This window comes from Mixophyes fleayi, chromosome 2 (genome assembly GCF_038048845.1).
Source record: "Mixophyes fleayi isolate aMixFle1 chromosome 2, aMixFle1.hap1, whole genome shotgun sequence".
Lineage (NCBI taxonomy): Eukaryota > Metazoa > Chordata > Amphibia > Anura > Limnodynastidae > Mixophyes > Mixophyes fleayi.
This window is the reverse complement of record NC_134403.1, coordinates 187,339,505-187,364,489: the sequence shown is the minus strand read 5'-3', so window position 1 is coordinate 187,364,489 and position 24,985 is coordinate 187,339,505. Positions and strand designations below refer to the sequence as shown.

At 42.5% G+C, this 24,985-nt stretch overlaps 1 protein-coding gene, 1 long non-coding RNA gene and 1 pseudogene across 4 annotated transcripts in view; 2 read left to right on the top strand and 1 right to left on the bottom strand.

Annotated features, from left to right (window-relative positions):
* Window positions 1-15,910, bottom strand: part of SSC4D (scavenger receptor cysteine rich family member with 4 domains) — a 74,389-nt gene extending 58,479 nt beyond the window's left edge. For 2 of the 3 annotated variants that reach the window (XM_075195118.1, XM_075195120.1), the window contains exons 1-2: window positions 15,795-15,910; window positions 13,968-14,083 (exon numbers count right to left, since the gene is read on the bottom strand). The gene's annotated coding sequence lies outside the window, so the exon portion shown is untranslated. The remainder of the gene's footprint in view (window positions 1-13,967; window positions 14,084-15,794) is intronic. The other variant, XM_075195119.1, reaches the window with a different exon arrangement.
* A 49-nt stretch (window positions 15,911-15,959) lies between these two features.
* On the top strand, window positions 15,960-18,715 carry LOC142138439 (uncharacterized). The gene is made up of 2 exons (XR_012688038.1): window positions 15,960-16,047; window positions 18,614-18,715. It is a non-coding gene; the product is annotated as an uncharacterized LOC142138439 (long non-coding RNA).
* LOC142138438 (uncharacterized) lies at window positions 17,495-18,715 on the top strand (annotated as a pseudogene).
* Window positions 18,716-24,985: the final 6,270 nt, after the last annotated feature.

The following is a 24,985-nucleotide window of genomic DNA, read 5'->3' as shown; positions in this document are numbered from 1 at the left end:
GCAACAAAAAAACACCTCTAAGTGGGTGCCTGATATAAAGCTTTCTTAACTCATGAACAAATGTTTATGTCATTTTATATAAAGGATGTGAAGGGTGTCCAATGCAAAATCCATTTAAATACACAAGTCTTCTGTGACTTTACATTATAAAATGTGTTGCATAAAATAACAATCTTCAGTGGACCGTTCAGGCTATATTTCCCGATGGAGCCTTCCTGCCTACTCTTCTGCATGTCATTTAGTTCTGCTTATGTTTCTGATTGTTGCTGACCCGGCTTGTTCTGACACTCATTTCTGATTTGGCACTCTGTGTATCAGTCATGGCTATATTGACCAGTCTCTTCTTGCTGTTTGATTCCAGCTTGTTCAGCCTGGAGGCAAGGTAGAGTGTTGCATCCTGCGAACCCACCAGCAGCAAAGCCCAAACCTCATTGCAGGAGTCAGTGGCGAAAACCGAGGATTCGTTAGAATCTGTGTCTGTGTTACTGCCACCACTTAATCAGGTTGGTGACAGAATCCACGGAATCCTCTAGAATTGCAACAGTATACACCGGTGATGGATTCTGCTGTTAATTCGTCTTCTCTGGACTTTCTGCAACACCTTGTCAGCAAGATGGAAAAGCAAGAGGCCAATCAGAACCAGCTGATACATTTTCTACAATGACTTTCCTGTCACCTGGACACACTCCAGACTACCCTGGGCACTCAGGCTCCTCCCGCTACTTCTTTACAGACATCTACTGTTATGGCGGTGTCCTCTCAACTTTGTATTTCTGCACCACCTAATTACACCAGGGATCCCAAGGCCTGCAGATATGTCTGAACCAGTGTGCTATACAACTCAAACTCCTTCTGGGTGTTAGGAACCCCTCCAGCCGGCACAACACAACCCGGAATCTACTCTGCCAGTCAGGTGTTCACTGGAGCCCCTGATGGTGGGGACAGACTGGGCCGCAGACTGACAGAGGGTCGTGAAGTGCGTACCAGCTGGGGAGAACCCAGGCAAGAGAAGTCAGGGTCCACGCAGAGGTCAAGGGCCGGCAGCAGACAACAGTATCGATGAACAAGCTGAGGTCAGGGGTCACAGGCAAATAGCAGAACGGGTAAACAGGCCAGAGATCAGGGTCACAGGAAACACGAGCAAGGTCCAAATCAAAGCCAAGGGTCATACACAGGGAGTCAAATAGAGATATCAGGATACAGGACAGGAACTAGCAGGTTATCAGACTGGAACACAGGAGCTATAACCGGCAATGAGGCAGCAGACCTCATTGCCTTAAATACCCAGCTGAACCAATCACAGGTTGAACACACTCCTGCAGGTTAATAAAGCAGTCACTAACAGAGCCAATCGGGGCTTGCCCCTGGCCTGCACAGTTGCAGGCTAATGCCTGTAATTGCCTCCTATAATCTGCCCATATTAATTAGCCCACAGGCTGTAGAACGCTGCGCCCGGCCTCCTCCTATTGCCGGGACGCAGCTCTGAAGCGTCTACTGGTTGCCCCGGCAACGGCCGGGTTATGGCCGGAAATGACGTCCCGGTCGTCATGGCGATGGCCGGGACGCGGGTGAGTGAGTCGCGGCGGCTGGGCACCGCCGCGGCTCGTAACAGTACCCCCCCCTTGAGGAGGGGTCGAGGGACCCCGACATCCTGGTTTTCTAGGGAATTTTTTGAAGAACTCCTTCAGTTTCTTTGGGGCATGGAGTTGTCTCCGCGGAACCCAAGATCTCTCTTCCAATCCGCGATTCCTCCATTGTATGAGGAAATGCACCTGTCCTTGAACTTTTTTAGAATCAAGGACCTTTTGAATCACAAATTTTTGTGGTCCACTGGAACCTCTCCCAGGCACACTTGAAGACTGGGTTTGACCAGGAAATAGTACCGGTTTCAACAGAGAACAATGAAATGTGTTGGGAATTCTCAACGAGGCCGGAATTTTTAACCTAAATGTAGACAGCCACACCTTCTGGCCAACCTTAAGGGAGCAGGTGGTACGATGTCGGTCCGAATTTTTTTTTGCCACAAGTGAGGCTTGTCTCAATGATGAGTGAACTTTCTTCCAGATAACTCTGAGATCTCTTGCAGTGGAGCGGATCTCCTGGATACCAACGGACTGGAGTGAATACAGGGAGTTAGATCTGGGGTGAAAACCATAATTGCAGAAGAACGGAGAGATTTTTGTAGCTGAGTGACAGGAATTATTACAGGCGAATTCCGCCCAGGGTAACAGGGAAGACCAATTATCGTGGAACACCGATGTGTAGCATCGCAGAAATTTTTCTAGGGACTGGTTAACCCTTTCAGTTTGCCCATTTGACTGAGGGTGGTAGGCGGATGATAAATTGACCTTGATTCCGAGAAGGGTACAGAAGGATCTCCAGAATTGTGCTATAAACTGAGAACCCCGATCAGAGACGATGTCAGTAGGGAGTCCATGGAGCCTGAAAATATGTTGAATGAATAAGAGAGCCAAATCCCGAGCAGAAGGCAGTTTGGTTAACGGAATGAAGTGTGACATTTTGCTGAACCGGTCTGCCACGACCCAAATCGTGTTGTGTCCTGCAGAAGGTGGAATAATAGACTCTGGGTTAGTAACTGGAACATGGTGTGCCATGAAACTCCTGGACAGGGCATCTGCCCGGACATTCTTGGAACCTGGTCTGTAGGTGATCAGGAAATTGAACCGGGTAAAAAATAATGCCCAGCGGGCCTGTCTAGGGTTTAAACGCTTGGCTGACTGTATATATTGCAAGTTCTTGTGGTCGGTAATGACAGAGATCTGATGCGAAGCACCCTCCAACCAATGCCGCCACTCCTCGAAGGCCCACTTGATTGCCAATAGTTCTCTATTACCGACGTCGTAGTTGGCTTCTGCTGAAGAGAACTGACGGGAGAAATAGGCACATGGGTGTAGACGATTAGTATGAGGATCCTTCTGTGATAGAATGGCGCCGGCCCCGACGTCCGAGGCATCGACCTCTAGAACAAATGCTTTAGCTGGATCTGGATGTTTAAGGACCTCAGCTGAGATAAAGGCCTTTTTCAGACTTTTGAATGAGGCTACTGCTTGAGACGACCAATTAGTTGGGTCCATTCCTTTACGGGTCAAAGCCACAATGGGAGCCACAATGTCAGCGAAGTTGTGAATTAACCTTCGATAATAATTGGAGAAGCCCAGAAACCTCTGTACCGCCTTTAGATTGTTGGGTTGTACCCAATCCACAATAGCCTGGACCTTTGTTGAATCCATAGAAAATCCCTCAGAAGAGATTACGTAACCTAAAAAGGATACCTTCTGCACCTCAAACTCACACTTTTCCAGCTTGGCGTAGAGATGGTTTTCCCGCAATTTTTGTAAGACTTGTTTGACGTGAGTCTGATGTGCGAGTAAAGATTTGGAATAGATGAGGATATCATCTAAATAGACGACCACAAAACCACCCAGGAAGTCTCGGAGGACCTCGTTGATCAAGTCCTGGAACACTGCAGGCGCATTGCTGAGGCCAAACGGCATGACCAGATACTCGTAGTGGCCAGAGTGCATATTGAACGCCGTCTTCCACTCATCTCCTTCTTTGATACGGATGAGATTATATGCTCCACGAAGGTCGATTTTAGTGAAGACAGTAGCCCCTCTTAACTGATCAAACAATACTGAGATGAGCGGAAGGGGATAGGTGTTCTTGACTGTGATAAGATTCAATCCCCGGTAGTCAATACAGGGTCTTAACCCTCCGTCCTTTTTTGATACAAAGAAGCATCCTGCTCCTACAGGAGACTTAGATGGCCTTATGAAGCCTCTCTCCAGGTTTTCATCGATATACTCCTGCATGGATTTTGTTTCTGGAGCAGAAAGGGAATACAAACGCCCCTTAGGTAACTTGGAACCAGGAATAAGTTCGATGGCACAGTCAAAGTCATGATGTGGCGGTAAGGTATCAGCAGCCTTCTTGGAGAACACGTCCCAGAATTCATGATACTGTGAGGGAAGCCGCTCCGGAATAGGCTGAATCATACGCAGAGACAGTGACAAACAAGACTGTGTACAATAAGTACTCCACTTGACAATCTCTCCTTTTACCCAGTCTATGACAGGGTTATGACAGGAAAGCCATGGGTGGCCCAAGATCATAGGAACCGACGAACAATCGATCAGGAAGAAGGTGATTGACTCAGAATGGAGAGCTCCGATCTTCAACTGTAGTGGCGGGGTCTCCCAGGAAATCTTGCCACCAGGCAACGGACCTCCGTCTAAGCCACAGACAGTAATGGCAGAGTTGAGTTTTACCATCGGAATTCCGGCAGAGCGGGCAAACCCGATATCAAGGAAGTTGCCTGCAGCTCCGCTATCAATGAAGGCCGACAGGTCCACAGAGCGAGCCCGGAAGGTGAGCTGTGCAGGGATTAATACAGCATTTTTTGGGGAGATAATTTGCAGACCTAGGTGAACTTTCCCCTCATTCCCTAGGCATGGTCTTTTCCCGACTTATTTGGGCAAGAACGGGAGAAGTGGCCTTTTATGCCACAGTAGAGACATAGACCTTGCGAACGTCTCCTGTCTCTCTCCTCAGAAGAGAGACGATATGCTCCTAATTGCATAGGCTCCTCACCATCCTGGGAAACAGGAACGAAGGCGGATGGAGGTGATGATGTTTCCTTTTCAGTTTTCCGCTCCTTATATCTCCTGTCAATTTTAATGGAGAGGTGCATCAGATCTTCCAGAGAGCTAGGAGACGGGTATTGCACCAAAGAATCTTTAATCTGTTCAGATAGGCCGAGACGGAACTGACTTCGTAAGGCAGGGTCGTTCTATCCACTATCAGGTGACCATCTACGGAATTCCGCGCAGTATTCTTCTGCCGACCATCGGCCTTGTTTCAAGGACCGTAGATGAGCTTCCGCGGAGGCCACTCGATCCGGGTCATCATACAGTAGACCCAGTGCCTCGAAGAAGGAGTCTACGGACTGCATGGCCGGACTGGTCTGCGGCAAAGAAAACGCCCAGGACTGGGGGTCACCCTGTAGAAGGGAAATAATAATCCCAACTCTTTGCTGCTCTGAACCGGAGGAGCGGGGTCTCATCCGAAAATAAAGCTTGCAGCTCTCCCTGAGGTTCCGAAACAGGGTTCTATCTCCGGAGAACCGATCTGGTAAGTTCATTTTGGGTTCACAGATGGGACCTGGAGTCGGTTGTGAAGCTTTTGTGGCTTCTTCTTGAACAGACATACGCTCAGCCAATCCCTGCATCATCTGATACAAGGACTCAACGTGGCCTGCTAGGGTTTGTGCCGGAGACGGTGTGGATCCACTTGTATCCATTCTAACCTTGTCTCCGTGAGTGGGCCGGTTATAATGTTAGGAACCCCTCCAGCCGGCACAACACAACCCGGAATCTACTCTGCCAGTCAGGTGTTCACTGGAGCCCCTGATGGTGGGGACAGACTGGGCCGCAGACTGACAGAGGGTCGTGAAGTGCGTACCAGCTGGGGAGAACCCAGGCAAGAGGAGTCAGGTCCACGCAGAGGTCAAGGGCCGGCAGCAGACAACAGTATCGATGAACAAGCTGATGTCAGGGGTCACAGGCAAATAGCAGAACGGGTAAACAGGCCAGAGATCAGGGTCACAGGAAACACGAGCAAGGTCCAAATCAAAGCCAAGGGTCATACACGGGGAGTTAAATAGAGATATCAGGATACAGGACAGGAACTAGCAGGTTATCAGACTGGAACACAGGAGCTATAACCGGCAATGAGGCAGCAGACCTCATTGCCTTAAATACCCAGCTGAACCAATCACAGGTTGAACACACTCCTGCAGGTTAATAAAGCAGTCACTAACAGAGCCAATCGGGGCTTGCCCCTGGCCTGCACAGTTGCAGGCTAATGCCTGTAATTGCCTCCTATAATCTGCCCATATTAATTAGCCCACAGGCTGTAGAACGCTGCGCCCGGCCTCCTCCTATTGCCGGGACGCAGCTCTGAAGCGTCTACTGGTTGCCCCGGCAACGGCCGGGTTATGGCCGGAAATGACGTCCCGGTCGTCATGGCGACGGCCGGGACGCGGGTGAGTGAGTCGCGGCGGCTGGGCACCGCCGCGGCTCGTAACACTGGGGAACTATCTTCCTGAAAAAGCAAAAGTAACTTTATGGATTTTAGGATTCCTACTTTATGGTCAAGCACTTGCCTGGGAGTGTAATGATTGGCTTCAGCAAAATTACACCTCCTTTATGGAACATTTTAGAATAATCTTTGAACCTGGTCATGTCTCCTTGGCTGCCTATGGAAGGTTCTGACAGTGTGCCAGTATGCTGTTCAGTTCTGGAATTTAGAGTCTGAGCCGCAGTGGAATAATGAAGCTCTAGTGGCAACACTCTGGCAAGGGCTGTCTGACCGGGTTAAAGATGAACTGGTTTCTCGGGAGCTCCAGTCTTCCCTGGATGACCCTTCTATGCTCTGCAATAGAGTGTACATCCGCTTTACGAAGCGCATTGAAGAGAAAGAATTCTTTCACCATTCTCTGGTCAAGTTGTGCTTACTGAAGAACCTATGCAGTTTGAGTGTTCTCGCCTTATTCCAAAGAAAAAATGTTAAAAATAACCTTTCTCTATATTGTGCAGAGCCTGGACACTTGCTTGAATCCTGTCTCACACATCTGGGAAACTCAAGAGCCTAACTGGTACCAAAGAAGCCACGTTAGGTACATCCGTCTACTCTTCCTTTACTGATCACATTGCCAATTTTTCCACTATGGTGACTTGTATTAGTCCATGAGGTCAATCACATTGTCTGCCTTTTTGGACACAGCTGGCAATTTCATATTAGCTTTCACCCACTGGAAACTCTACTCTCATTGACAGCTATTGATGGCAGTAAGATTGCACAAGGCACTATTTATCAGTGCACTGCTTCACTAACCTTACAAGTGGGATCTCTGTACAAAGAAAGCATCTCTTCTAAGTCATTCCTGTGGCCATCAATCCCATAGTCTTGGGACATCTCTGGTTGCGACTGCATTCTCTCGTTATAGATTGGCATTCGGCGCAAGTATTAACCTTGGTGTCATTCACAGTGTTTACAGAGGGTTCAACCTCCATCTCGTGTGCCAGTGTCCTCAGTATACATCTTACTCTGATGTGTTCTGCAAACAAAGGGCAGAGGAATTATCTCCCCATTGGGAGTGGAACTGTGCAATCGATCTCTTTCCTGGGCAGACTCCTTCTCTAGGCCATGTGTAATCCCTGTCCTTACCAGAAATTAAATTCATGTCTGATTGCATCCAAGAGAATTTGCAGTGAGGTTTCATTCGTAAATACACTTCTCCTGTGGGAGCTGGGTTTTTCTTTGTAAGAAAAAGGATGGGGGTTTGCGTATTGATTAGAGGCCTGAATCATGGTTAAGAATAGATACCCTCTGCCCCTTATTTTGGAGTTAATGGACCAAAGCAAAGCTGCTCCCATATTATCTAAGTTAGACCTTCAAAGTGTCTGCAATCTTATTCGCATTAAATAAGGAGACAAGTGGAAGACCACATTCAATACCAGGTACGGCATTACGAATATCTTGCAGTGGCATGCAGGCTATGCAACACTCTGGCGGTCTTTCAAATTTTTTTAAACTAAATTTTCCAAGATGTTCTATACCAGTCTGTTGGAGTATATCTCGATTACATCTTAATCTTCTCTCCCAATATCAAGAAACACAGGAAACAAGTGGCAGAATTATTGAATCAACTTTGTGCTCATCATCTCTATTGTAAATTATAAAAGTGTATGTTTGACCCGGATCATTCCTTATCTCTCTTCTGCCTGAGAACCTTTGATTCTACATAAGTAGAACCAATGATTGCTGACCAGGCTTGTTCTCACACTCCTTCTTGTTTTCTGCAGTCCATCTGTGTGCCAGTCCTGGATATGTTGACAAGTCTTTTTTTACTGGTTGAGACCAGCTTGTCACACCTAGAGGCAGGGCAGAGGGCCGCGATCTGTGAACCCACCAGCGGTGAAGTCCAAACCTCCTTGCGGGGTCCCTGGCACAAACCAGGGGTTTATTAAACTTACTGACAGTACTAATCCAGGTTGGCGACAGAGAATCCACTGAATCCGTTAGAATCACGACAATGGGATTTAATACAACAAAAAGTGACAATTCATTTGAATAAATATAACAAATTGATATACAGAATATGAAAACAAAAGAGTTTCTTTAAATAAAATAGAAATAAAACACAGAAAATTGTTGTCCCCATAAAATTGGTAAATTTTGGTTACTATTAATTAGAGATGGTCACTGACCCCCGTGTTTTGGTTTTGGATTCGGTTTTGGATCTGGATTACCGTCGTGTTTTGGTTTTGGTTTTGGTTTTGCAAAACCGCCATTGCGTGTTTTGGTTTTGGTTTTGGTTTTGTTTGGTTTTGTTTTGCAATTTGTTATAAAAATTACATTTATTGGTGCTAAAATAACATAATTTAGGTATTATTTTGTAGCTACATTATTATTAACCTCAGTAACACTAATTTCCAGTCATTTTTTATTCAATTTTGAACACCTCCTATGTCACAATATGATTTTCATACACTTGAAAAGAAAAATTGCTGCAGTTCTTGCCAGTGATAACAAAAAGGCCATTGTCATGCCTGGGCATAAGACCAAAAATCCACCTCTTAAGTGTGGAATTATTTTTACACGAATCCTGGCAAGAGTTGTCGATCCATTTGTAACATTTTGAAAGCCACACTCAGTAGAGGTAGGGACCTTAACCATCTGGGATCCTCATCCATGTTTCGTCATTTTTCAGCGAGTTATTGGCAAACTGTTGGGAAAATCAGAAACTTTGGTTAAAAAAAAATTAACAACAAGCATTCCAGCATAATCTACCTCCCTTCTCTCATCTACATCCCAGCACCTGCAATCTTCCCCCCCAACAATTGGCAAGTAAACAATCCTCTGCAAGAGGAAGCAAGAATGAAACCTGTCACCCAGTCGCAAAGCGGATCACAGACGCCCTGGGTACTATGCTAGCGTTAGATCTGTGTCCAATGTCCACTATTAATACAGTTGGTTTAAGACATTTAATTGAGGTGTTATGTCCCTGTTAGCAAATGTCATCACTATACCATTTTACTAGAAAAGCTTATTCTCTCCTGTACCGGAAAGTTCCTAAAAATGTCATTATTGGGTGACAAAATGGTATTCTACCCACTGTACACTTAACCACAGATATGTGTACAAGCGGAACTGGGCAAACAAAAGATTATATGACTGTGAAAGCCCACTGGGTTGGTCTTTCGCCTTCCCCAGCATGGACAGCAGCAGCATGTACCCAGGTGCATCACATTTTTGAGAAGTAGGCTACTCTGTGTATCAGCAGCTTCACTAAGAGGCATACAGCTGACAAACTGTTCCAAAAACTAAGGGATGTCATTGAAAGATGGCTAATCCTGCTTGGAGTCTCCTGAGGATATGTCATTTCTGATTACGACCCCAATATTGGTCCAGCATTACAGCGGGGCTGAATTCCATCACATTTCCTGTTTTGCACACACTATCAACTTGGTGTTACAGAACTTTTGAAAAATGACATGCAGGAGATGCTGTTTGTGTCCATAAACATTTAGGGTCAATTTGTGGTTTCTGCAACAGCATGTAGGAGAATACAGCAGCTGCAAGAAGACTAGCATTTGAGGGGAATATACTTTAGTCCAGCGAAGTAGTTACCTGTGAAGAAAGTGCAGACACAGTTAGCTTGAGTCAAGTGATTGCCTTAATAATAGATTTTGAAAAGGTGCTACATAAAATTATAGTGTGCAATAAAACAAAGTAAATGTGCTAACTATATTTTAATTGTAGATGAAATACTTAATTTTCTTTGCAAGGATCCCAGACTTATCAACATCTTGTTGGGACGTCTTCTCCTTCAGTTTCTCTGGCAACTGCTTGTAATAAAAGAAATTGCTTTCCCAAGACACCCAGTGATGATGCAGATGAGTCCGCTAAACATTTTGATATTTGCTGTGCTGTAAAAGAATTGCCCAAAAACCGTGACAGCTCTGCCCTAAAATCAACTAGTCATTCCCTTTGGAAGGCCATTATCAGCAATTACATCATACTACACAGACTTCTATGATATTGGGATATTGGGATGAATTAGTATTGTTGGAGGAAGATTATCACTAAACCCTGCCACCTCTCCAGTTTCGCAATGAGCTATGGTACAATAAAATGTAACTGCAGATTTAGACCAAGACTGTCAGCCCTATTATTTCTATTTCAGCAATTACAATTAGCAATGGAGCAATGGAGCTCTTCTCTTTGGGTGTTACCTATATAACGCAGCACAATTTGCCTGCAAATTCTACAGACAAGCCTGCTTGTCTTCCTCTCCATCAATGACTCTTAGCAATTGAGCACTCGTCTTTGGGTGTATATTACACCCAAACATTATTAGTGAAAATTATGAAAAATACAGTTTAATCCCTGATAGGCCCTCCACCATCCTTTGCATGTTAATAGTAGGATTGGTTGGAATTATGGTCAAGGTCACACATTTTTTTGACAAATCCTTCAAACCAGCCCAGATGTCAAACTGTTGTGGTCTGCCCCCTGCGTCATCCCTGCTTGTGTTTGGAAAGTGCATATTGGTGCCAGAACCTCACATGCCAGAACTGCTCCCACTGGTGCCACACTGCTGCAGGACTTACACAATCAACCGCATCCTCATCGTCGGATACCCAAATCTCCCCCACATCCTCTTCTAAAGACAAAGTGTCATCCTCACTTGGTGTATCACCGGCTACACTCGGGCTGTTCAGGCACACATCAGCAGAACTGCTGAAAGGGCCCTTCTTTATGGGTAGACTAACAGAATGGTCACGATTAGACATCCCACTGTTGGATGGACTCTCCACAGGGATTGTTGTCATTTGTGAATCAGAGCAAATATTCTCCTGTAATGCCTCACGGTTATCTTGCAGCTCGGCTTTGACGCGTAACAGTAGTTGTGCACCAATTGTAGGCTGGGTAACTTTTTGGGATCTGCCACTAATAGCCAAAGGTGAAGGCCTCATTCTCTCTTTGCCACTGCGTGTGTAGAATGGCATGCTTGCAATTTTTTTTTTATCGTCACTTAACTTTTGCTCAGTTACACTTCTTTTTCGCTTCAATACAGTAAAATTTTTTTGGGTTTTTGTTTTTTGCACTAATTTGAAAACACTCTGTTGTTTGACATCGCCTTGGCCAGATGACGTACTGGGAACACTAACATCAGGACTGGTGACAGAACCTGGTTGCTCATTTAGATCATATGTGGACTGCTTTGAATCCATTCTGAGCGCAAACCACTGGGGAGTGCTAAAAATTATTGAGTAGATACTGCTGACAGATATGACTTTTGACAGCCAGAAATATTAATGCACAATTAGGGAGGACACCCCAAAAACACTGAGGAGTGCTACAAATTATTGAGTAGATACTGCTGACAGATATGACTTTTGACAGCCAGAAATATTAATGCACAATTAGGGAGGACACCCCAAAAACACTGAGGAGTGCTAAAAATTATTGAGTAGATACTGCTGACAGATATGACTTTTGACAGCCAGAAATATTAATGCACAATTAGGGAGGACACCCCAAAAACACTGAGGTGTGCTACAAATTATTTAGTAGATACTGCTGACAGATATGACTTTTGACAGCCAGAAATATTAATGCACAATTATGGGGGACACCCCAAAAGCGCTGGGGAGTGCCAAATATGAAGAAAAAATAATAAACCTCTATCCTCCTCTCTGCACTAGCGATTTTGGTTAGAGCAATTGCAAGAACAATATGGTATTCTCTGTCCCTGCTCTAATTAGCCTATGACTACACCCTGCTCTCTCCCTCTGTCAAATGGCGATGGATTGCTGTGGAGGCGTGTATTTATAAAGTTGAAGTATCGCGAGAACCGAGTCCCGAGATCCGACGACGTCACAATGACGTTCGGCCTCGATTTGGATTCGGAATGGGCGGGAGAGTACCGAGCTGCTCAGCTCGGTACTCGGATACCCAAAGTTCGGGTGGGTTCGGTTCTCGGAGAACCGGACCCGCCCATCTCTACTATTAATGTTCAATCTCTAAATACCAAAATCTTTTATCAAGATGGTCTAAAAACTTGCCAACGTTTTTTAAACAAAAACAGTTCATCCATAGTTAATACTATAAAACTCATGAAATTCTTTCTTACTAACAATTATATTTCATTTGGGAATAACATGCACCTACAGAGCATGGATGTGCGCATGGGATGTAGAGTGTTCAGGGGTGAAAGTGTCATAATAGCAGGGGGTGCAGCTGTAATGTTGCCCACAGCTTGCAGGGGTGACCTCCACTCTCAAAGACTTATGCAGCAAGCAGCAGGGTTGCAGACCATTTTTCACCTCATAGTAATCATAGTAATTATCATGCAAAGACCCACCTCGACATGAGTATGGTGGGTGCAAAAAGGGTTCATCAGCAAGAAATTACCTGGTCTGTCTAAAAATGCGTTAAAAAAAACAAGTTACCTTTCACAATCACCATGAAGTCCTGCCATTGCTAAGATTTTAGGAAGTCTTCATTTACTCTTTCACTTATCCAAAAATGCACTCACAACCTAATGTCTTTAGAGCTAATGCAAACTAAACTTTCCCCGCATGAATGTAATGCTTTAAAAAGTATAACTGATATGTGAATTCTTTAAGAACACAAAGACAGAACATTAGTAAATGAGATTTAATATAGCAAAAACTTACAATGCTTATTGAGCAAAAATGGTTATAACAAATTAACATACAGAATATGAACTAAAAACATTAAAAAAATACAAATAAGACACAGAAATGGAAAAACTACACTCACATACTCTTTCAAGGATCCTGCCACTTGCAGGGAGGGAAGCAGTTTGGAACAATTCTTCATTAACAGATTGATCCCCAACAACAGACATTTCCCAAAACTTTCCATTACTTTTTTAAGCCTCCATACTTGCTCACATCACTTGCATCTATAACATTACTGAAAGAAGTGAGCTTTGAATCTGTTTTACCACCAATTTATTACTCTATTGTACAAATACAGTTATAGTAATGGGTTATTAAAACCATAACTGACTTCTGTAACACAGCAAAGATATGCCATTACTTCCACTAAGCTTTTATTTTTTGCACATATCCATAGGAACATTACTATGATATAATGATTCTAAGGGGAAATTCATAACCCCTGTAGGTTCCTTATATATTGAACTTGGATTTACTCAAACATTTTAGACAATTTTTTAATTGGGTAATAAAAAAAGGGTTGATTACTATTCTGTAATAACAAGGCATACAAAATGTAGGTAAGGTCACATAAAACAAGCCTCTTAAGTATGATGTCTATTTCTTTCAACAAAATACATGAAACACTTGTTTGTGTATAATATATATATATATATATATATATATATATATATATATATATATATATATATATAATGATTTGCTCTAAACAATTTTGAATAAAGTAAGTAACTTCAGATTTTGTGCTCATGACACTTTCTTGTTTTCCTAATTATCCTGAATAGGCTACATTCATGTAAACAAAAGAAATCTGTGAATATTTAACAGTGAATGTTCCTTCCTATTGGTTAATATAGCAAGTGCAGAGGACTGATCAGTAGAGTGAACTTCACTAAGCTGAAGCAGGTAAGAAAGTATCTGCTTCATGTACATGGGGGTCCTTAGGAAATTTCTCTCAAATTTCTATTTACACAGCAGTGCACATGCTATTCCAAGCTCTTACAAATTATCACTGATGTTATTCTTCATTTGGACTGCAAGTGAACAAGAGCTGAAATTAGTGCTTGAAAACTATAATGATTTCCATCCAACAATAGAATTCACTTAACTATTCACCCTCAAACAAACTCCATTTATATATATAAATATTAAGAATAACACACTACAAACCTTTGTATGTCATAAACCCACAGACCACCAAACAGGTATATACTGTGCACAGGACAGTTTTCATCCCAAACACACTCTATTGACGATTACAGCCAAGCCAGGACACACAGCCTCTACTGTTCAGAAGAAGAAGGAAAAAAACAAATAGACTGGATAGTTCCTTTAGCAAGGTCAAATTATTTTATGTGCAACAGTTACAGTTGAAACAGCAAAGAAAATAGGTCACTAAGGGTGAGTATACACTACAGAAATTTCCGAATGATGTGTTATCTACAACGACTTTACCTACAACTTAAAATCCGATAGGTAGGATGATTCTTGATTACACACGATACGCGTTTTAAACCCATTTTTACATGAGTGAAGTGATTTTGGCCAGACATAACGTCGGCTCAAAAGGTTGTGAATCCGTACACACTGAAACAATATAAGGGCTCCCTGCAGTGATATGCCGTAGAAATTTAAATAAAGGGCTGAACGGCACCGCCAAAAAACTCCCACAAACATTCTGAACTGCACATTAACGATTAATTTCTCGTAAAGCCCCAGACTTAGAGAAAAAGTTAGTTAGGAATCATTTCATCCCTAAATTATCCATACAAACTTCCCTCACACCATCCGAACCTGAAGAACCGTGGGCTTCTTTGGATGTGGCAGATGCCAAGCATGCAAAGCATGCAGTATGAGAAGCAAGGAAATCCACCAAAATCATTCAATCCATCAGCACAAAGTGAGAATACAGGATCATTGACTTTATAACATGGGATTCGAAAGAGGTGATTAATCTCCTAGAATGTCCCTGCCCACAACAATATATGGGACGGAGTATTAGGACATTGACCACTAGGATAGCAGAACAGGTAAGGAACATTAGGGAGGGTTTGGAATCACACAGTGTTTCACATTTAAAACTATTCCACAACAGTGACCCATCTAAGCTGAAATTCACAGCCAAATCCAAAGTACAAAGAAATTAGCGAGGTGGTAATTTTTTTAAAATAAAGAGGAACATAAGTAGATTTATGAACTAAGAACATTATCTCCTGAAGGTATGAACATAGACTTTGACATCTGTAGCTGCCTTTGACACCCCACTGCTGAGAAGTAAGCTTAGGACTGTAATCTACTGGCATACCCCCCAGTAGATGCCCAAACCCATTCCGAACTTGGAAGCGATACTGGGTGGGTTTGACTAGTACCCAGTGTGACAACACTGGGGAATCCCAAGTCCTGTAGAGTACTTAGTCCGCTGAGTTGATCTCCCTGCTGCCAGTTAGTGGAGATTGGCACTCTGATGCACACACCACTGCACAGTTATGATTGGGACACATAACAATCAGATGGGTCTCATATGCCTCACTACCTCCCCATGAGCAAAAACATGGCACAATTTGAGAATCCCTATCCCCCTCCCCCCCAGTTCATATGTCAAGTTGTGTACTATAGACACAAGTCGATACTAATATTAAGCCCCATAATTAGCAGAACTAGACACTAATATTAGTCACATCATATAGGTATGATTCCAACATTAATTCTTCTAACAACACATCCGAACAAAATAAACCCAGTCTGTGGTATGTATATATTTATATAGATGCAATGACATTAATGCACGCATTTGGACTATATCATCAACTGTAAGCATTACATATCACATGCATATACGCATCATGTATCTTATGTATTAGTTATCGCATCGCTTCATCCCAATGGATTAATGGAATAAATCAGCATAAAATAGACGCAATACTAAAACACTATTTTCTTAATGGTATGTTGGAACATCAGTATCGCATCCCTGACCAATCAACACCAAGTTCGTACCATATATGGGCAAAGCCAAGACACCACCCAACCAAAGCACCAGCCTTCAGAAAGTCACTTTCTTGTGACGAAACGCATCGGTCAATTGCAACACTTCCGGAGGTAACCACGTACGTTCCAAGCTGGAAAGCACGACACCCCGTTACACAACCTTATCAAAAGGATGTATCACCAGCAGCCTTCACCACTTGTAACGCGGGCATTTTCTCCCTCCACACCACGGATCATGGACAAGTACTGGAGGTACACAAATGCAAGTATCTGAGTCCTACACCAATATTGACTTTATCTCATTGACTCTCTTCCACCTGCTAAACATGGAGATACAGCTTGTTACCAATTAGGGAATCCACCCACTTGGATGATAGTGGATTACATAGGACTGCCTCTTCATATATACTAATCAGGCAAAGGACCGTTTATTGCGTTGTGTATTTGTAAGATACATATTTCTACATATATAGCATGTTAATATGTGTTTTTTATATTTGGAATAAATTGCTACATTTTATTTATCTAACACAGAGCTCGTTAATTCCATACAGAAAACATAATACACATTGGATTTGAGCGTTGAAATCTCTATTATCTACTTTTGGAATCTGGACCTTCCCTATTCTAGCTGCTCCGAATCCTAGAGACACCTCAGCCCTATCCTACCAGTCCTACTATGCCCAACCTATTGTTAGATTATTTTTAATATAATGATAACACATCTTTGTGCATAGTGTACATTCGTTCTGAACTGCACATTAGCTATTAACGTTAATATAATGGATACTGTAGTAGAACAGGTAGCTTGTGGTCTTTTGCTATTCGCTATGGCAAGAACGCTGCAAGCACAGACCCGAAGGGAACGAAAGAGAAAGAATCGGTCTTGTTGGACCACAGAGTGGTTCAAGAGGAGAGACGCTTTTTCACATATGCCCCTGCTACAGGAGATACAGGTCAACAACCCTGATAACTTCAGAAATTTCCTGAAGATGAATGATCCCACATTCCAGGAGCTGCTCCAACTTGTGACCGCCCTCATCCAGAAGGAGGACACCCGTTTAAGGAGACCCATATCTGCAGAGCAGAGACTGGTTGCTACCCTGAGATTTTTGGTCACAGGAAGGACACTGGCTGATCTCAAATACAACACAGCAATTTTACCGAAAGCTCTGGGTTTGATCATACCTAAGACCTGTGACACTATAGTTCAAGTTCTGCATGGACAGTATATGAAGGTTGGTGAAACTAATATTCTGTTTTTCAAAAAACATATTATTTTATTACAATAGAAAATATACATTATATAAAATTATGTGCAATACAATAAAAACAAAGAATGGGTTCACAGCTGTTCATAATGCTTGCGGGGGATGTTGCATGTGGAGAGACCGAAATATATATGATGGTGTTGGCCTGAAATGTCCTTGTTCCTGTGTTTTGGTGGATGGTGTTAAAACTGTGGTTGGCAACAGATCCTCCCTTGCAGACCTACAAACGATGTCATGCACCAACCATTCCATTTCTATTTGCATAGCTCTACTTGCAGTTATCATTTTGTTGGCAAGCGTTCATAGCAGGTCAAATGCGTCTTGGCGTGATTGTTGTGATATTAATCGGCTTGCTGACTGTATCATCTGCCGTGTTAGCACCTCACTTTGGTCAACATCACGGGCCCTTTTTTTTCACATCTTTTTATCCCCTTGCTATGTCCTGGCTGTCTACTGTCAGTTGGCTGGCATGCGTTGGTCTATCATGTTACTCTGCCACATCAGAGATTTGGCCTTCGGATAACACAGCAGACTGTGTAATTAAATGAAAACAGAATGTAAAATATTGAGTATAACCTTACATTCATGTACAAAATTAACATTTAAATAATCTCTCTCTTTCTGTTTCCTGCAATGGTGGAGGAATGGAAGCTATTGTTGAAAATTTTGAAAGTCTTTGGAATTTCCCAAACTGTGGCGAAGCCATTGATGGCAAACATGTTAGAATTATGCCACCCTCAAACAGTGGATCCTACTACTATAACTATAAAGGATTCTTCAGTTATATCCTGATGGCCACAGTGGATGCCAACTATGAATTTCTATTTGTGGATATTGGGAAAAATAGGAAGGTGTCAGATGGCGGGGCATTGGAGCAGACTCCTTTCCATGGCAAACTTAAAAGCAATGAACTGAATTTGTCAAAACAAAGTGACACTAAATATGGACTACATTTTGTATTTTTAGCCGATAAAGCATTTGCTTTACACAATAATGTATTAAAACCTTATCCACAATGCAATCTGTCAACAGAAAGGAGGATCTTTAATTATAGTTGTCAAGAGCAACATTGTGAAAAATGCTTTTGGGATTTTGATCAACAAGTTCAGAGTTTTTCATTTAGCTATAAATCTACACCTAGACAAAGTGGTGATGACTTGTTGTGTCCTACACAACTTTCTTAGGCGTAAAAGCCCCAGTGTGCGCAGTATGCATACCAATATGTACAACAGTATAGAAGGAGGGGAAGTTGTAGCAGATGTTAGAGGGTTGACATCACTAGAGCCATCCCAGGTGAGAACTAGCAGTCACATGTCAAAATTAAACAGGGAGGCCTATCTACACTATCTCAATGGTGAGGGTGCTGTGCCTGGGCAGAATGACATTGTGTAATGTATGGTATTGTAAGCTTGTAAACTTTATGGTAGGTACACATAAGAAAATAAAAATGTTCAGCAATTACAATGTTGTATGTTTCACTTTACTGTTTCACTTGGGGGTATATCATCAGTTAGCACTTATGCAGATGGGGATGTACTGTCCGTTTCCATGTTGCAGGTGGACTGTCTAGATATTTGCTCTGCACGGGTGAAGCTCAGGAGGTCAAATTACTACAACTTTGACACATACACATCCTCAGCTGCTGCCCCAGATTTTTTGGTAAGTTCTTTTTTATATATAGTCCTCAGATTCTGTATCTTCCCCTTTGTCCACTCTAAAGTAGCTCCAGGATAATAAAGAAGTCATGCGTTAAGAAACTTTTCTACCGCCACATTCCACTTCTGCCTGTTAGAGTAGTCTTTTGATTTTATTTCCAGAAGCAGGAATGGGATCTATAGGCCTCAAGTGAAGTTTCTCATGAGCTCCAAATTTCTGTCATATAACATGGTAATAGATTTACTAAAAAAATAAAGATACTTATATTTATATATATATATATATATATATATATATAGACCAAAAAATATATACAAAATATAACAAAAATATACAAACATCCCATTAAAAAAGCAAAAAATTCTGTACATTATTCTTATTTTCCACACACACCAGTCAAGGACAATTGCAGAAAGTCTTGTGCTATAATGTACGTACCTTGCTGTACTAACGAAGAAATCAACATTCGTTTGTTGTATCCGTTCGTATCCTACGGAAAGTTCAGGGTAAATTATTCTGACATATCAGCAAACATGAGGCTATTATACACGGTGTCTTAGTGATTAGCACTTCTGCCTCCCAGCACTGGGGTAATGAGTACAATTCCCGACCATGGCCTTATCTGTGTGGAGTTTGTTCTCCCCGTGTTTGTGTGAGTTTCCTGTGGGCGCTCCAGGTTTCCTCCCACAATTAAAAAAAAACACACTAGCAAGTTAATTGGCTGCTATCAAATTGATCTTAGTCTGTGTGTGTGTTGTGTGTGTGTGTTGTGTGTGTTTTAAAGAATTTAGACTGTAAGCTCTACTGGGACAGGGACTGATGTGAATCAGGTCTCTGTACAGCGCTGCGGAATTAGTGGCGCTATATAAATAAATTATAATGATAATTATGACGAATGAACTTTCACCCACAATGCTCCACTCTGTTCTTGTGCCTGCTGTGATTGGCCCATACCAACTGCGAACGCCCATGTCTGCGTCTATAAAATTATAGAAGAGCCAGTCTGGTAGCAGTGGTATTAGAGAAGATGGTGGATGAGGGACAGGTACAGAAGTAATGTGACAGAAGTGATGGAGGAGTAGAGAGGGTAGAGGAGATGGAATGCAATTGACAGACATTAAAAAAAGAACGAAGCCAATGAGCCCAAAAGAAATTGAGATGATGGTGAGAGTGCTGGACCACCACGACTACGACTGTCTTAAGCGAAAATACCGAAAAGCTAATCACCGAAAAGAGGTGATTATGGAGAAACTCATAGATCAGATAAGGGATAAGCTCGGGAAGGAATAACAAAATTCCAAATCCAAAAGCAGGTCAGATTTAAAAAAAAACCAGCACCACATAAGAGGTCTTAAGGACCTGTTCATCAAATAAGTCTGCAACCAACAGTGAAAGGACAAATTCACAGGACAGCCAAGGTGCCAAGTTTTTCACAAGCAAAAGGAAGAAGAAAACAATATTCCACTCTGGAAGGCACATGTCATGCCCATTTGGAGGTGCTGAGAAAAATATGCAACCCACACTGCACCAGGACAGCAAATTGAAGGCTGTTTTCCCCAAACTACCTCTCATGCTATTTAGAGAGTTTGAAACAATACATAGTCAACAGCAACCTGAAGCTCACAATACATTTACATAAACTTACATGTGAGCACAGTTGACTGGACAGATTCACATCCTGTCCAGAGACAACCTGACTTTGCTAATCACACCAACCTACTTTATGAGCAAATGGTTAGAGAATGCATGCTTTGCCACTCTTCAGCAGTTGCCAAAGTGCAAGATGATTTACAGCTACTCAAAATTCAATTCATCGAACATATATTCCCAACTTACTTATAAACATTGCTAGCATTGTATTACCTTAGATGAATCTTGTCCAGTCTGTTGCTGCCCTGTATTATTCTGGTAGCCCTTATGTCTAATCTTAACATCCTGTCCAGTGCTTTCTGTCTGAACATTGTCCCTGTTCATGTCTGCTGCTTCCATCACAGTCTCATCATCAGATACATTCCTGTGGGTATCTGGACTCCATACTTACACTATATCAGCATTCTGTGTTGCATCTCTACTGGATTATATGAACTCACCCCTCTATAGTACAATTGACTCTTTACCTGCTCCGATCTACCCAGCCTGTCACATTAGTCATTACTTCCTTTATTTTATGTAGTACAGTTCATTGTCCTATATTACTACCATTGTTGTTATAACTTATTTGCCAAGATTATTATGGTGTGCATAACCTGCATAAGTGTGCACACTCTAACTCTATACTTTGCATTTATTATTGCAAATAGTCTTTTTAAGTAAGTCTCTATCAACTTTGCACAGCCCTCTTTAGGAAATTCCCCAGGTTTTCAATGGAATTGAGATCTGGGGGTAAATGTATGAACGTGCGGGTTCTTCAACACCCGCGTGTTCAGCGATTAAATTTCAAGCGGCGCTGCATTGTAAAGGGAAACTTCCCTTTACAATGCAGCGTCGCTTGAAATTTAATCGCCGAACACGCGGGTGTTGAAGAACCCGCACGTTCATACATTTACCCCCTGGTCTATGTTTGGGCCATTCCAAGATTTTGATCCTCCTTTTCTGAAGATATTCCTTGGTTAACTTGGATCGTTATTGTGGTATAAGGTGAAATTCCTCTTCATCTTCTGCTTTCTGACAGAGGCCAGCATATTTCATGCCAAAATATCTTGATATTTGGAGATATTAATTTTGGCCTCTATTCTGTCTAGAGCCCAAATTAGAACTGAAGAGATGCAACCCTAAAACATGATGCTGCCACCACTACGCTTCATAGTAGGTATAGTGTTTTATGAGGGATGAGCTGTGTTGTTTCTTGTCAAACATTTCTTTTAGATTTAAAACCGCATAGTTCAGTCTTGGTCTCATCAGACCATAGCACATTTATCCACATGGATTGAGGTGAATGAATGTGTCTTTTTTTGCAAAATGAAGACGGGCTTGGATGTTCTTTTTGTGAGAAATAGTTTTCATCTTGTCACCCTAACCCCTAGCCCAGACATGCAGAATATGGAAGGTTGTTGTCACTTGCATAGAGTGATCATACTGCTAATATCTCCTGCAGTTCCTTAAAAGTTGATGTAGGCCATTTGGTAGTATCTCTTATGAGGTTTCCTCTTGTCCTGTTATTAACTTTGGAGTAATGTCCCTGTTTTGCCACATTTTCTCTACTTATTGATGACAGTGCCCCCAGTGTTTCATGGTACATGTAATGCCTTTAGAATTCTTTTTACCGCTTTCCTCATACCTCTCAACTATGCGATCCTGTAAATGTTTTGAAAGCTCCTTGGACCATGGCTATCCCAACAGGATGCAACCAAGGAAACTGCAAGGAAGTGCTATAGGAACAGCTGATCTTTATTTGGAGTTAATCACCATCACTTTCATTGCTAGCAGGTGTATGCTGATTACCGTTTAACATGATTTTTATTGTAATTAGTTAACGCTGAACACGACTACAGTTCCATTATGAAAGTATGTGCACTTATGCAACCAGGGTAATGTAGGTTTTTTATTTTCACATATTTTTTCCTAGAAATTATCTATTGTCATGCCCAATGTAGAAGTATCGCAGTTTTACTGTCTGCCAGAGATTGCGCTGGCGGCACTGCGGTGCGTATGTGGTACCCCAAAGCCCTGTTGAACAGCACAGAGGAGTGTATAAACGCTTTTAAAATGCAGGGCTACAAGGGGTTAATTGTGCTCCTGAAAACTTGTGCCCAGGAGTGATTGACAGGAGGAGGATGAAGGCCCTGATTGGCTGGGGGAGTAACAGGAAGAGGATGTGCAGGAAGGAGGAGAAAGAGAGAGCAGCATGGTAGAAGGAACAAGGGGGAGAACGTGCAGCCGAGCAGAGACAAGAGTGAGCTGCTGCCAGAACTGTGACATTGCCAGCAAAGCGGACGAAGAACAGCTGGGGACACGCAGTGGGCGCCAAAGACAGTCTCCACTAACTGCAGAACCGTCTCAAGGTAAAACCCTAGCCTGCAGTGTACTGCACACACCCCAGTGTCAGAGGGAAGAGTGATGAGAGAATCTATCCAAAACTGACATTGCATTCTTGTACAAGGAAGGATTGTGAGAGCTTTTCCCCCAGATCATACCTTTACACATGCTGCAGGGAACAATTAAGACGGTCGTTTCAGCTATATCCTGTGCTGTTATCGGGACATTATACCCTGTTGCAGAGCACATGTGCTGATAAAGATTCATTGACTGTTGAGAAAACAGCGCCATCTTGTGACTGAAATGAGCAACAGCCCTGCTTTCTACTATAATACTTAACCCTTGATGGAAACCTCTGCAGGACATTGGAACACTACCAAATTCCTGTGCACAGGTCAGCCCAGGACTGAGTGGAAAATATGGTAACGTTACCAGGGATAATATTGGTGCACCAAATGTTGAGATGGATGTTAATGTTATGTGATTTACCTAAGAATTGATTTATTAATATTGAAGGTGTGACATTCAGTGTTAATGGTACCGCTGCAATTCAAGTTAACTCAGCAGTAGATGCTAAAAGTGGGGCGCCTGACCCATAGGGAATAGCACGGTACCCCAAACACCTGAATAAGAAGTAGCCCTCTAGTGGGCGCGGTAGTGACCGTAAGAGTCTTGATGGGTTATTATTGATGGTTATTGCATCATCACCAGTCAGATATTGTTAACGTGAACGTAGTAACTGTGATTACCAGTGTGCCTTATTAGACAATGTGCATTGAAGATGTTATCGTTATTCTGCCTTATACTCACCAGCTGTATGTCATATGTTAAATGCTATTGTGCTCTATGCTGATCAGACGCATTATTTTGTCATTACTATTGAGCTGAAGGGGTCAGTGGCGCGGTGTCTTACCGAAACTATCCTTACCGCATTCTCAATAAACCCAAGTTGTTTGACCAATCCTTGTCCCTTTCATTGAAGTATTTATCTCCTGACCACCGGATATCCGAACAGAAAAGAACCTGACTTCTGTCTGGAGGACAAGGTAAGGGAAGGATTCCCATCAGTACTCGACCACCACACGTAGTCTAATGAGCCCTCCACACTTCACCAAGAACCATTGCAAGGCGGCGTGGACTTTGCTGCCGAAGGCTCACAGGTTGTGGCCCTCAGAACTGTCTTCAATCAATCCGGGGTCTGGTACACAAGGGGACAATTAGGTGCAGAAGGAAGTCCAATAAATGTAGTCAGCAGACCAAGGTCAAACTCCAAGTGGGCAGAAGGTACCAATACGAATGCCAAAAGCGTGGTCTCTTTGCACCAGAATTTGATCTGAATTAAGTGAGTGCATTTTTATTTTAAATGGTATGCTGTTCTTTCACTGTTTGTTTGTTTAAACCTTTTATGGCTAGTGTTGGTTGGGGGAGTTTATTTAGGGCTTGATTGAAGTATACAGATCACATGTGTTTGTTAACCAGATATATTCATTGATAGAATGGCTGCAAGCCAGTGATGGCTGCATAGGTAGTGTGTGTCTAGTTCTAAGTGTGTCAGTTAAAAGTGGTATAAAATTTAACAAGCATAATACGAGTTATACCGGAGGAAACAGGAAAGAACATTCTGCCTATTAACACAGCTACACAAGGACAACAGTCAGTATTCACCTGCAATTCCATATTCTACCTCTGATGTTTTCAACTTTCCCTGGCTACAAGCTCCATACAACATGAGGACTGTTCTGGACTCTGATCTCATTTTCTTCTCAGCTCATGAAAGTTTGTTCTATTTGTCAGTTTGTTTTCAATGCAAAATCCACTCTGTTTAATCAGACAGCTGTACTACTTACACAACCACTCCCTACACATGCTACAGTTATTTCAGTCCCCTATCTCAGCACTGTACTTCAATTCTATTTAAGCTTTTTCTCCCATCACAAGTAGGAAGAAATTATACTGTCTTTCAACCACTCTCCTCTCTCATGACTCTCAGCTACTCAATTACCTGCTCTTTATTACTCTCCATTCAACACTTCCACCCACTCCCCCACATGGCTCCCTCATCATTACTTTATACTATCCAGACATCCAGGAATACACTACATTTGCTGCAGCATAGCTATGCACTACTTATCTGATTACACTGGACATTGCAATTAGGCAATTCCTTTAATTCATCATTTTCCTATTTGACTCATAATCCCAATGCTTGCCAAAATATTTTTCTTTCTCTCTTTTCATGGCATTATCTTTAGGACTATACCATCCCTCACCCATCCTGCAACACACACCTCTGTCCAC